Source organism: Chiloscyllium punctatum, chromosome 43, assembly GCF_047496795.1.
Source record: "Chiloscyllium punctatum isolate Juve2018m chromosome 43, sChiPun1.3, whole genome shotgun sequence".
Lineage (NCBI taxonomy): Eukaryota > Metazoa > Chordata > Chondrichthyes > Orectolobiformes > Hemiscylliidae > Chiloscyllium > Chiloscyllium punctatum.
In genome coordinates this window covers 13939674-13954941 of record NC_092781.1, presented here as the reverse complement: position 1 = coordinate 13954941, position 15268 = coordinate 13939674, and positions in this window count along the sequence as shown.

Here is a 15268-nt window from a genome sequence, read left to right as displayed (position 1 = left end):
CCCGACTGTTTGCTTCCTGTTTGATAAACAGTCCTCCCCCATTCCTGTGTAGCACATTTCAAAGTCTGAATAAGAATGAGGAATATCTGTCGGCAATTCATTCCTTTGAGACTACGCCGCCATTAAACACAATCATGGTTGATGTCATCTTGACCTCAGTTCCACGTTCCTTCAATCTCTTCATAACCTTTCATTTACTCTGCGGCAGTGAGTTACACAGATTCGCGACCCTTTGACAGAAGTAAGTTCTCCTTACTCCTGTTTTAAGTCTGCATTCCCTTATTATAAAGCTCTGATCTCTTGTTATGGATTGGCTCACATGAGTAAATATTCACCCCACATCGACATTGTCAATCACGTTTAGCATCCTCTGGATGTCACTGAAATCTCATCTTATTCTTCTAAACTCTCGAGAGTGGAGGCTTGAACTGCTCAATGTCACTTAATAAAATAAACCCCACATCTCTGGAATCAATGTAGTGTTCCTCTTCTAAACTGCCTCCAATGCAACGACATCCCTCCTGCAGTCAGGGCTCTCAAACTGTGCAGAGTAGTCCAGATGGGATCTCAAAAATGCCTTGCATTTTTGCAGCAACACTTCCCACTCTTTATAATATATTCTTTTAAGAATAAATGCGAAAATTGCACTTGTTTTTTTTTTCATTACCTGCTGTACCTGATATGTTCGATTACACTCGCATACCTCCGCACAGAAGCAGTCTGAAGTTTCTGTCTATTTGGAAAATAAGTTGCCTTTCTGTCGCACTCACAAAACGGATACACTCATACTTTTTTGTTGTCAGTTTCATCTGCCAAATGTTGACCTCCAGTATCCATATTCAGTTTCAAAGTTCTTGCATCTTCATTGCAATTTCACACCAATGTCAGTGTTATCTGAAAATGTGATTTTCGCATGCTATCCCCACAACTTAGGAATGGTTTCGAGTGCAAAATTTTATGGCCGAAGTGTTACGACACGGGGTGAGCCCCTCTGCTAATTTAAACCAGCAATACAGAAAAAAACCTCTCCCTGTGCTCTAATCTGTTAAAATTCGAGAGGTGAAGAACTATCCCAAAAGTAATTGTGACACAACTACTTACAATTCCTTTCTCTAAACCTAACTATTACCGTCCCCTCAAATACTCTTCCAATAAAAATCTTGATTGTGATTTATATTTAAAAATAATCAGGTTTCAAAACCAGTCAGTTTTTCAGAGTGTCGTCTACAGATTTTCCTGTGTCTTCTGTTTTCCTCCGGGATGCTGCTTCACAGGTTTTGATAAATAAAGGAACGTTTAGGAAAGCGAAGCATTCTGCAAGTAATCTCTCTTGTTGTTGGTGCTGCCTGCTCCATGCTGCTCTGGGTAACTTCAAAATTACTGACATTTATTTTTTTTTTCTTTTTCTCTTTTTTTTTCTTTTTTTTTGTACGTGTGCAGGTGTGAGACACAAGAAAGACACAAAGTGCACAAATCTTTATTCAATTTCCACCGCCAGGAAGATAGGAAAAACACCCGGGTGGCCAGTGACGAGCACTGCCCTTCAAACCACAGGGCAATGCTGTGTGATCAAAACAGTGAAGGGGAGGGTAGGGACTAAATCAAAATAGAGTTGGAGGGAGAAATGATGCACTCCACTCCCTGCGGCGCCCACCTCTCCCTGAACGACTCCAGGGTGTCGGTGGACACCGCGTGCTCCTTCTCCAAGGACACCCGGGCTCTAACGTAACCCCGGAAGAGGGGCAGGCAGTCGGCCCTAACGACCCCCTCCACGGCCTGCTGCCTGGACCTGTTGATGGCCAGTTTGGCCAGGCCCAGGAGCAGACCCACGAGGAGGTCCTCGGACCTGCCCTCCCTCCTCCGTACCGGGTGCCCGAAGATCAGGAGCGTGGGACTGAAGTGCAGCCAGAAACAGAGGAGAAGGTTTTTGAGGAAATCAAAAAGGGAGTGCAAACGCCCACACCCAATATATACATGGTCCACGGACTACACAGCGCCACAGAACAAGCAGTTGGGCTGGGAGTCCGTGAACCACCGCAATCTGCGGTTGCAGGGGACTGCTGCGTGCAGCACCCTCCACCCCAGATCCCCGAGAGAAAGGGGGAGGACTCCCGCGTAGAGAGCCCTCCACTGGGGAATTACTGACATTTATACAAAAACATCGGATCATTTCATTGGTTTATTGTTGTCAAATCAATTTGTTTTTTTTTTAAATCGATTGGATTTTTGAAACTTGGGTCATAATTAACATGATTGGCCAAACTCGATTTTGTTTTTCTGTGCTGGCAATGTGACATTGTAACATTTCTCCGGACAGTGCGATGTCAGTGCCATTGAGTTCAAGGATTCCAGGGTGAGTAATCACAATGCAACACAGTATCAATATTAATGGAACTGTCATATGCAGAAAGTTTATTATTTCTCATTTAATGTCCATACCCAAATACTTGAGAGTCAATTGAAAGGACACCTTCAGTGTTTCAGTTTAGATCAGGCAGATTGACACAGTCCAGAGGAAAAAGAAGAACGTGGTGAGAAACGGTATCTGGTTTGACTGCATCAGAGCAGAGAGAAACAGAATCAACCTTTTCATTACAATACGTCTTTTTTATTCAGAATAGTTTCACATCTGACTAAATATGTTAACTCTGAATCTGTCTTCAGCTTCTGCCTGAGGTGATGTGCTTCTCCACCATTTTCTCTTTGAGTTTCAGATTTCCATTACCTCTGGCATTTTGCCTTCCTTGCTGCGTCTAGATGTTGAACATGGTTATATTTGGACAATATCGTCCATTCCTGGTTCCATTAGAGCTGTTGTCACGGAGAATGTCCTGCTAAATGTACAATCGTCTGGAAATTGATGTTTTTGGAAAATACAATTGAGGGGCAGCTGCTCTTCATGAACCACCAGGAATAGATTATTGGTGATGATGACACAGGCTTCACATCTTCAATGACACATCTTCAAGGATCGTTCGTGTATCCACTGTCTGAAAACATTTCATGCATATCACAAAACAACGACAGTGAAGATGGTGCTCACTCAGCCCATTGTCTCTTATTCACAATGGACTGAGCTATACCTCGACTGTTGTTATTCTGGCTTATCCCTGTACCCATAACGATTTGTTCCTTGTGTCTGTTTTAATTCTGACTATCCTGTGCACTTATGAATATTCCAATCAGCCTATTTTCCCTGTGATTAAATAGTCAGTATAAAACATAATTCTCTGTGTCGCATTTGAAACTATCGTATTCACTTCACATCGTCTTTCACAATTCCATCTCCCAAATGTCATCTGTTCCCTTGCTCGATATTACATTTCATTCCAATTTTTGGGAAGCGTGGTGATGTCCTGGGTAATGTGATGTCGTGTCCAGTCTCCACAGCAACTGCCTCATTCCTTTCAGCCTCCTTGCCAGCGTCATATTAATTCTGTTTTTGACTCATAATGCATGGGTTTTAATGAACAAGGTTGTTGTAAATGCTAGGTTTCGCTTAAGACTCAAGTCAAAAACTGTAAATGTAACTGCTTTCCAGTAACTACACTGCAATTAACTGAAGAATAGGAGACTGATTCGTCAGGTTTGATCTCATGGCATTTAGGGAGAACTAGTAATTTGGATCGAGAACGGACTCAAAGGTCGAAGGGCGGTGGTGGGAGGGTTGTTTTTTCAAACTTGAGACCACAAGTATCAATGCTGGGTCCACTACTTTTAGTCATTTATATAAACGATTTGGAGGTGAGGTATACTCTGTAAGTTTGAAGATGACACAAAATTTGGAGATAATTTGGACAACGAGGAAGGTCCCCTCAGGTTCCAACGCTTTGTTGATCAGATCGGCCAACGAGCTGAGGAATGGCAGATGGAGTTGAATTTAGATAATTGTGAGGTACTGCGTTTTTGGAAAGTAAACATCAGCAAATCTCAACTCTTAATGGTATCGTCCGAGAGAGTTTTGTTGAACAAGGAGACCTTGGAGTGTTGGTTAATAGCTCCTTGACAGCACAGTCGCAGGTATATAGGGTAGTGAGGAAGGCGTTTGGTATGCGTTCCTTTCTTGGTCAGAGTACAGGAGTTGGGAGGTCATGTTGCGGCTGCACAGGAAATTGGTTAGTCCACTTTTGGAATGTTGCAAGCAATTCTGTTCTCATTCCTATCAGCAGAATGTGGGGACCTTGAATGGGTTCAGGGAAGATTTCCAAGCTTCCCAGGGTTGGAAGATTTGAGCAACAGGGAAGTGTTGTAAAGGATGGGGCTGTTTTCCCTGAGTCAGAGACTGCGGGGTAACCGTACAGATGCTTATAAAACCATGAGGGACATTATAGAATAGATAGACAAATTCTTTTGCCTTGGGTGGGCAAGTCCAGAACTAGAGGGCATAGGTTTAAGGTGAGAGTGGAAAGGTATAAAAGCTACCTATGGGGCAACGTTTCACTCAGAGGGTGGGACATGCATGAAATAAGCTGCCACAGCAAGTGGTGGAGGCGGCTCCAACTGCAACATTTAAAAGGCATCTGGATGGGTATATGACTAGGAACGGTTTGTAGAGATACGGACCGGGTGATGGCAAGTGGGACTAGATTAGGTTGGGATATCTGTTTGGCATAGTGGAGTTGGGCAGAAGGGTCTGTTTGCGTGCTATACATCTCTATGAATCTATGACTCTATGCTCTATGAACATTGGGTGTTGAACATACAAAGTTGCTTTAATTCCACAGTTAGAGGAATATCCAGCCAAATCCACGCTTCCTGTAAACAGTCAGGGCTACTAGGTCCAGTCAAAATCTTTTGGTTGCTTGCTTTTTATAGGCGTTTGGTTGGGGGTCAGCAGTGGGAGGAAGCGTTGGTGAGAGGTGTTCAGTCACCTACAACATTGTACACGGACAACACAGCAGAGTCAACTTGCCAGTGAAAGGAAGATATTTCTCACGCTTCGTCAACACTGGCTTCATTAGAGCAAGTGACAAAAGGAGATAATATCAATAGACCTGCAATGACAAGATCCAATCCAGTCCAGTTATTATTGTGAGCTGAAAGTACTGTCGTGAGAGGGGTTAACTGGAATTGTTTGTTCAGTGACTGATTGAAGTGAGTCTAATGGATTCTAATTTTGACACTGCAGAATTCCCTTGTGCTCGCAGGAGGGTGCTTCTTCCTATACATTATTTCGTTGTAACAGCAGTTACAATGTTATTTCGACACTAATAGGGATCAGCAGCTGCAGAGACAGAGGAAGGAGATATCAGAACCTGACAACGTTAGTCTGAAATGTTCCAACAAGCCATCATAATCTAAGAACGTTAGACTGGATTGTTCCAGCAATGGATCGGAATCTAAAAAAATTAGTCCTGAATGTTACAACAATGTACCAGAATCTGAGAACACTTGACTGTAATAATGTTTCAACAATGGACAGGAGTTTATCCAGCGGTCTTCGCTATTTTTCCAGGTCAGAATTAAGATGGAAGATACACGGTGCACTCATGATTATTCAAGCGGGTTACTATCCCACCCTTGTAGTTGTTGGTGTTCCTGGTAAGTCTCTCTGTATCTGTTCATTTATTAATTCCATAAAACGAATATTTCTATTATTTATATTTTAATTTTCAGCCAAAAATTCTGTTCATTACGCTCGATTTTCAAACCTTCCCTCACAAACATCTGCGAACAAGACTGTTCACAACCTGAAGGCCCTTTTTGATCTGAAATGAGTTATGTCACAGTATTCTCTCATCACTAAGCAGCTCCATTAGGTCCAAAGTATCCACTTCCGTGTCAGTACTGTTGATGAACAAACCATTATCTATGCTTTAGTATCTCTTCAGACTTTATAGATCCGGCTCTCCTCTGGCCATTATTACAATTACAATTTTTTTTAATCATAAACTTCCCTTTAAAGTTACTTCAACATATCAGCGTAGTTATGTCCCTCGGCTGGTAATTCAGAATCACAGGCAAGTAAACTAAAGATCAGATTTCAAATCCATCCACAGCTGATGGTAGAATATAAATTAAAATGATAAAATGCAAGCGGATTTCACGATTAACAGCCATATTGCTTGCAGCATTATTTCTGAAAACTTAACTGTTTCACTGACAGCCTTTGCTAAAAAGAATCCAACATTATTACCGGGTCTGGAATAAGAGTGACTTCAAGCCCGCAAGTATGTGCTTGGCTCTGTACTGCCTTTTGGATTGGCCACACAATCAAGGACAATTGCTGCTGGTCATGAAATTTTGCACTCGGCAGCGATGAATTAACAAAATCAATGGTTAAATCAAACAAAGAAAGATGCTGGGGATATGAAATGAAAAGCAATCAAGTGTTAGGAAATCTGAACTCAGACGAGAGAAAAAACATTTTGATACCTCTCTCCACATATCAGACTTGACAGGAGCGAGTAAATATTCCGACTGATGCTAATGACAGGGGTAATTGTTGTGAAGGGGAGGAAGAGTGACTTGAATAGATGGAACAAGAAAGAGAGTGAGAAAAAGAAGCAGACAAAGCGATTATTAAGAACCATCTGGATGAAAGTAATGTGTGACATTAACCTCTTTTCGTTTTTTTTTCCTTTTCCCATTTCCTTGAACATACTGCCCATGAAGATGTGTATCCTTGACTGTACATCCCAAGACACTGTTTAAACTGAGTTATGACTCCTCAGTCTCTGTACACTGAGTGTGGCCATCTTCGTTTATTTATTAATGTACTTGAATCTCAATGTGGGCCTCAGTATTTATTTCCATTTCCACGTTGCCTTTGAGAAGGTAATGGTGAGCTGCAACTGTTTACCACAGCAGCACACATGCTGGAAATTGCCGGTGCCGATATCTATCCGTTTTCATTTCTTTAAAATTTTATAGCTGTTAACATAACTAAATGGATAGTTATTTCAAACGGCAGTTGAGAATGAACCACATTGGTGTGGGTCTGGAATTACATGCAGGCCTTACCAGGTGAAGATGGCTGGTTTCTTTCCCTACAAGATATTAATGACTGAGACATGTTTTTTTCCCGACTTGGTGGTTTCAATATTTCATTAGATTCTTAATTGAAGATACTTTAACAAATTCTAAATATACCATCAGCCATAGCGAGATTCAAATGCGAGGTCTGCGTCATGACCTGGATACGTGCATCAATATCCAAGAGATAATACGCTAGGTAATCACCTCCCCCGCATCCACTATCACCTCCACCGGCAATAGTGTTGTTGCTATTATTGTGACTGACATACAGAAAATTGTGCAGTTACATTGTTAACTCCTTCTGTGGAGAACGGAACTACTAATATTTCAGGTGTCTGGGGCTGTGCATAGTTGTAATGGTTTATAAGTCAGGAGCTGAAATTGAGGAGAGGAAGACACTGAGTCGGTGAACAATCTTTCCACAAATTTGACCTGCGTCTGTCATTGGAAATTTGGAGCAGGTGCTGTGGGTTTTCTCGGGTTTGTGTTGTCAGCTGCTGCATTCATGCAGGGAGATCTGAGGGTCTGTTGAGTCCGCTTTTGATGATGTGTGGGAACTTCATTAACAGTGTATGGTGATCTGCAACACTGCTAACAATACAGCAGTAGAGTCTGCACAGAAGGGGATGCACTGCACGTTCCTTTCTTTGGCTTACTCCTGAAGGCAGTGGATGTTGAAAATTTTCTTCATGATCGGCAGGTTAGGACGACTCCCGCAGAGACCTTACCTCAGTGGTGAGGTAAAGCATTGCAGAGAGGTAGGTCGTGAGCAGTGTTGGGGCAATGATAAAGCACTTGCCTGACACTGAAAATTAGGGGGAATGAGGCGGTGTGGGGAGACATTTACAGTCACACAACTTCCATGTCATCGTGGGATAGTTGAAGGCTGGCGACAAACTTCATGGTGTGGCCAAAGCAGAAAAGGACGCTCTGCAATGCTTCCTGGCTGACAGTGACGAAGGGCATTCTAATTGCAAAGGCAGCCCAGTAGAAGGGGCGATTCTGTTCTCTGCATGTCTCCTGCAGCTGTCAGTTATGCCCCACGGCGGCTGGAAGTCACACTGCATTTGCTGGAGGTGTTCCTCAGCCAGAGGGAGTAGACAGCTGAGGTGGACCTTGGTGACCTTCCAACAGTCAACAGCACGGAGATACCCCTGTAGTTACCAAAGTTTTATGTATATTTTTTGAAAATGCTGATGACTGTGAAAAATCGGAGCTTTCCCGTGATGGTCTCCTCCTTCCAAATAAGACAAACAAGGGCATATGGCTGCAGCAGGAGCTCAGTGCCTCCGCACTTCAATACCTCAGCCTCAATACCTCAGCCAGGACACCATCTGCTCCAGCTGTCCAAGCTGTTTTTTAGCCAAAGGTGTGTTCAGACGGGCAATCACAGATACTCGACACAGCACCATTGCCAACAACTTGATAGAGGCAGGTGAGAACATAGGTCTCACTCAAACTATCCACAATGCAAAGGCCTTCCACCGACATGTCCCGGCATTGTAGAGTAAATCCCCAGTCATCAAGCTCCATGTAGAGTACTCGGACCTCCCAATACCTAGGAAGTGTCGTGTCAACAAAAGCCAATATTGATGAAGAGATCCGGTGCTAGCACCCCCTTCAACCACCTGAGGGAAGGGCTGTTTGATAAAAACAACGTTATAAACAGCACCAAGCTCAATGTATACGGAGCTGCAGTAGTTACCACCCTCCCAAATGTATCTGAGACGTGGACAGCCTACAACATGGACCTCAAGGTACAATAGCCGTCTCATAAATGCAAGATCCTGTGAATACGCTGGGAAAACAGATGCATCAAACGCAGTGTCCCCGATCATTTGATAGGTTGGATACATTCCCAAGAGCAAGACGCAATGTCTCAGCATCTGCTCTACTCCCAGCTCCAAAATGGCAGATGAGCCCGTGGTGGAGAGAGAAAGTACTTCAGGGATACCCTCAGGGCCTCACTAGTGAAGGGCTGCATTCCCACCGACAGCTAAGAATTACTGGGACAAGACTCTTGTTGTGACGATATATGACTCCTGTCGCTTTAAGAGAGTTGAAACGCCAACAAGGACTTAGAGAAGCACAGAGACTTCGGAATAAGGTAACAATGCAGCATTTGATTGAAACAGGTAGCTACGAGCTATGTTTCCTGGATACAAAAACAGATTCAAATTCGGCAAATCAGTATAAGTTATGCCCCACGATGCCAAACTCCCATCAAGTTCCGAGTTAGTTTTTTTATAATAGTAAAACCAATCAAAAGATCCTGTGTTTTAAGGTCCAAATATCAGACTGTTTGAAGAGTTGCAAAGAACAGCTAGCACCAACAACTAGAGAGACTGCTTGCAGATACATCTGCACTCTTAAAGGTACATTTATCTGTCATAGACCTGGAAACCGGAATCCCGAAGAAGAAGAAAAGAAGTCAGAGGAAAATCTGGAGAGGACACACGGCAAAGGTGACTTGATTTGAAACTTCATCAACGTTTTTGTAAATTGCATACGGAATTTATTTTTAGCAGACCAGTATTGTAGACGGGAGTGCAAAAGATAGGTTGAAGAGAAAGGAGTTGCAAATATAGTAGTTACTTGATGTTTTCCGTTAGAATCAAAGAAATAAAGCTATTAATTTTTACTTCAAATATTTACCTCTTGGAAAGTTATTTGTCTCTGGATTTTTAACAGATTACACCATGGGGCGATTTTTTTTCTGTGTTGCTCGTTTAAATTAACAGAAGGGTTTACCACGTGTCACAACAGTTTGGGGGCTCGTCGCCAGAATCAGAAAGTTTGAGTCTTGGATTCGTGAAATGAACTGATTTGGACAGGTCCAGTCGGACATTTGGACAGATTTGAATACATTTCGTGTACGAAAAATGCCCAGTGGATTCAAAAAAATGGAAGTCAGTGTGTTTAATCATTAAATAAAAGAGAGGTGAGGCAATTTGTTTAATCTCTGTGGCTTGTTGTTAGATAAATTGAAAGTGTGAGAAATGACTCTTAAAATTGCTGAAGAGGTTCTGCGGTTTGAAGATAATTCTCAAATTTGCCAAGAGAGGTTAGAAGGAAAGAAAAAGGTCATAATTTTAGAATTAGCGAAGAAACTAGATTGGGTTTAACAAAGGACAAAAGCAAAGCTGAACGCTTATGGGAATTACTGAAACACATAAGCGTGTTAGAGAAACAGACAAGTGCAGACGAGGCACAAAGATTTAAATTGCATTTGAGGAAAACGGAAATTCGAAGATAAACAAAGGGAGAGAGAGAGGAAAGACAGAGAGAAGGGTTTTAGCTGAGTAAAGAGAGAGAAAGAGAATAAGGGAAGAGAGAGAGAAGAAAGGGAGAGAAAAAGAAAGGGAAAATGAACGAGAGGAGCAAAAGAGAGGGAAGGCTTTATTTGAGCAAAACAAGGAAGTGAATTTGAACTTGAGAATTTGCGACTTAGTCAGCAATGTCAAATTAACAGGATTGAGATTACACAAGAAGGTAATGACATGCGCAAACTTTGTCCAGACTTTGCCACACTTTAATGAAAAAGATGTTGAAAACTTCTGTATTTCATTTGACAAAAGGCTAGGCAGATGGTGTGGTCTGATGGTTTGTAGGTAATGCTACTTCAGACTAACCTGGTAAGCAGAGCTAGTGACATATTTGTCGCGCTGTCTGATGAGGCTTCAATAAATTATGAAGTGATGTCGGACGGGCTATATTAACGGCTTATGGATTTGTCCAAGGGAGAAGGACAAGATTTTATAATTTTGAGAGATACAGGATCAAAACAGTCGCTGAAAGTAAGATACGTCGAAAGTAAGATATTAGCGAATTTCCACTCTTTCTGACCGGCTACCTGAGAGTGTGAAAATTTGTGCGATAGATGGACAGACATTTAACGTTTCCCGATGTTAGATCAGGTTGGATTGTCAACTCAAGTCTGAAAGGTGACTGCGGGAGCGATTGACAGATTTTCAGTTCCAGGAATTCATTTTGTTCTTGTGAATGATTTAGTGGGGTACATGGTGGGAGTGATACTCCTTGTTGTGGAGAACCACAGGAACACCAAGCAACTGAGGAGTTCAAACAGAAATACCCTGGTATTTTCCCAGACTGTGTAGTAAACAGATCACACGATCATGAGTCGCAGTACGAAGCAAAAACTAAGAAGAGACATTAAGGAGTTGAGTTCAAACAGCGGACATCCTGTTTGACGTTGTGGTGCAGGGGAAACATGAACAGGCAGAGGGTGAAACAGAAACGTTCAGTTCCGAAAGGCTAAATGATGTGCAATAGCAGGATAAGATGATGAGATATACAATGTGGATGTGTACGCTAAAAATGAGGCAGATAATCTTCCTGAGGTTTATTATCTGAAAGATAGAATCCTAAGACGAAAATGGAATCCACAGCAGGTCAGTTTCGAGGAAAAATGGGCCAAAGTACACCAGATTGATTCGCCGGTAGCATCCAGGGTGGAGGTGATATCGGTAGCACATGAACTAACTGTAGGAGGTCACCTTGGGTATGAAAGACTCAGGCTAAGGTACAAAAGCACGTTTCTTGTCCTGGAATGCTCAATGACGTGGTTAACCTTTGCTAAACGTGGCAGACATATCAAATAGTATGAAGGCTGCAGGCGGCAATAAATCCAGCATTTTTGTTACCAATTCCTGCATTTGAAGACCCATTCACGATGGTTATTCTTGTTCCTGTAAGTCCCCTCCCAAGAAGTAAAAGTGGAAGCAGTACTTGTTAAGCATTATGGTTGTATCTACCAAACATCTGGAGGGAATTCCATTATGGCGCATCAAAGCAAAAAAGCTGGCGGAGGAGTTAGTACCTTTCTTCATATAATATGGGCTACACAAAAATATCATTCTGTCCAAGTGTCAAAATGTACTCTTCGGTGTTTAAAGAGATTTTGGATAGCTTTGGTATACAACACATTAAAAACAGAGCGTATCATCCTGAATCCCAGAGAGTCATAGAAAGGTAACATCAGACCTTGAAGAATGTGTTTAGAGCATTTTGTCTGGATCATGCTAAATGGTTGGGAGAAAGGATCTCGTCGTATTGTTTGCCACGAGAAATGAACCAAACGAATCCACTCAGTTCATGCTCTTCGAGTTAATATTTGCAAAGAAGCGGTCCTTTGAAATTATTTAAAGAAATTCTAATGGGACCACAGTTGGAGATCTCACACTTTGCTTATGCAACGAAGGAGAGGGAGAGATTAAATCGAGTAAGTGAGTTAGCTAAACAATACCGAAAGGGGACAGCACAGATGAAGCAGGTGGCCGATAAATACTGTGAGCCTCGGACGTTTCCCGGACGGGTTGATGTGTTAGTACTGTTACCAATGGTAGGAGATCTCTTAAAAACCAGGCCGAGACCAAAGAACAAAGGAAATTTACAGCCCACGAACACTCCCTTTGGATCTTCAAGGCTGGGCCGATCCAAATGTACGGTTTAAACATGTCAGTCAATTCGTAAGCATTTGTAAACCTCTGCTCCCCACCTACTCATGGAAAATGCTTTGTCCATACAAAACTTAAATGAATCTACCGTGCCTGTCACTCCCATCTCTGCTGGCAATGCGTTCCAAACGCCCACCACGCTCTGTGTGAAGTGCTTGCCGCGTGTATCCCCCTTAGACTTTTCACCTATCACCTTGAAAGCATGAACTCTGGTTACTGAATCCTTCACCTTGGGAAAAAGCTTGTCTTTATCCACCCTGTCTATACCCTTCGTGATTTTGTAAACCTCAATCAGGTTCACCCCCCCCCCCATCTACTTTTTTCTCGTGAAAGTAAATCTAACCTACCCAACCTCTCTTCATTGCTAGCACCTTCCATATCAGGCAACATCCTCGTAAACCTTCTCTGCACCCTCTCCAAGGCGTCCACATCCTTTCGGTAACGTGGCGACCATAACAGTACACAACATTCTCAATGCGACCGAACCAATGTCTTGTACAATTTTTGCATGACTTGCCAGTTCTTATACTTGATTCCCCGTCCAATGAAGGCAAGCATTCTATATACCTTCTGTACCAATCTATTCACCTGTGCAGCAACCTTCAGCGTACAAAGGACCTGCACTTCCAGATCTCTCTGCCCATCAACATTTCCCATGACTCTTCCGTTCATTGTATAATTCGCTCTAGAATTAGACTTGCCTAAATGCATCACCTCACATTTATCGGGATTGAAAGCCATCTGCCACTTTTCCGCCAAACTCTCCAGTCTATATATATCCTCTTGTATTCTCTGACAGTCCCTTATGCTTTCTGCTACTCCACCAGTCTTTGTGTCATCTGCAAACTTGCTGATCATACCAACAGTGCTCTCTTCTAGATGATTTATGAATATTACAAACAACAGTGGCCTCAATACTGACCACTGTGGAATACCACTGGTCACCTTTCTCCATTTCGAGAAACTCCCTTCAACTCCTACTCTCTGTCTCCTGTTGCTCAACCAGTTCCTAATCCACCGAGCTGGAACACACTGCACACCAAGTGTCTTCACTTTCTCTTTTAGTCTACAGTGGGGAACCTTATCAAACGCCTCACTAAAGTCCATGTGTATGAGATCAACAGCCCTTCCTTCATCTAAAAACTTGATCACTTCCGCAAAGAAGTCGATCAAGTTGGTAAGGAACGATCCCTCCTGCACAAAACCGTGTTGCCTATCACTGATAAGTTCATTCCTTTTCAAATATAAATAGATCATATCTCTCAGTACGCTCTCCCCAACTTCCCCACCACCGATATCAGGCTCACTGTTCTGTAGTTTTCTGTAATATCCTTACTACCCTTCTTGTACAGGGGGAACAACATAAGCTACCCTCAAGTCCTCCGGCACCTCACCTGTATTTAAGAATGCCACAAAGATATCTGTCGGGGCCCCAACTATTTCGTCTCTCACCTCTCTCAGCAAACTGGGATAGATCCCATCAGGTCCTGCAGATTTGTCCACCTGATTAACCTCTGGCATACCCAACACAACTTCGCTACTTTTGCCGATGTGATGCGGACTAATCTAACTTCTATCTCTAATCTCAACATTCATTATGTTCCTCTCCTCAGTGAACACTGATGCAAAGTAATCATTCAGACTCTCACCCATTCTCTCAGGTTCGGCACACCGCGTTCCTTCATTATCTTTTAGTGGACCAATCCTTTCTCTAGTTACCCGCTTGCTTCTTATATAAGAGTAAAATGCTTTGTGATTTCCCTTAATTCTGCTCACTCAAGCTATTTCTTGACCCGATTTAGCCCGCCTGATTCCTTGTTTAAGATCTGTCCTACTCTTCCGATATTCCTCCAGGGCTGGTTCTTTTCTTAGCACCCTACACCTGATGTATGCTTCCCTTTTCCTCTTCGCTAGTCATACAATTGCTCTTGTCATCCTTGGTTCACGAATCTTGCCCTTCATAACCTTTGCCTTCAATGGGACATGCCTATCCAGCACGACCATTAACCTATCTTTGAAAGCCTCCCACATCTCAAATGTGGACTTCCCTTCAAATAGCTGTGTCCAAACCACATTTCCCAACTCCTGAATAATTTTGATATAATTGGCTTTGGCCCATTTTAGTACCCTTCATTGAGGACCACTCTCCTCTTTATCAATGAGTATTCTAAAATTTACAGAATTGTGGTCACTGTTCCCAAAGAAATCTTCCACCGCACCTTCTATGACTTGCCCTCGCTCGTTCCCCAGTGCCAGGGGGAATATGGCCCTCTCCTCCTCGGACGATTGAATACTGCTCTAGAAAACTCTCCTGGACGCTTCGTACAAATTCTACTCCATCCAGACCTCTGACGCTAAGTGTATCGCAGTCAATATTAGGAAGTTGAAATCTCCCATCCCCACTAACCCATTGCCTTTACATCTATTCAGAACCTGTTTACCTATTTGTACTTTTACCTCACGCCTTGTGAGGTCTGTAATACAGTCTCAACAATGTAACTGCACCCTTCTTATTTCTCAGCTCCACTCATATTGCCTCACTACCCAAGACTTCCATCGTGTCCTCCTTTAGCACATCCATGACCAGCAATGCAACTCCACACCCACTTTTACTTCCCTCCCTGACCTGTCTTAAGTGTCCATATCCTGGAACATTTAGTTGCCAAACATCAGGCCCTTCCTTCAACCAAGTCTCTGTGGTGGCAATAATGTCATACTCTCAGGCACCAATCCAATCCTTAAGTTCATCTGCCTTACACACTGTAATCCTTGTCTGAAAGTAGACGCATTTCAGACCACCAGTTCTTTTGCGC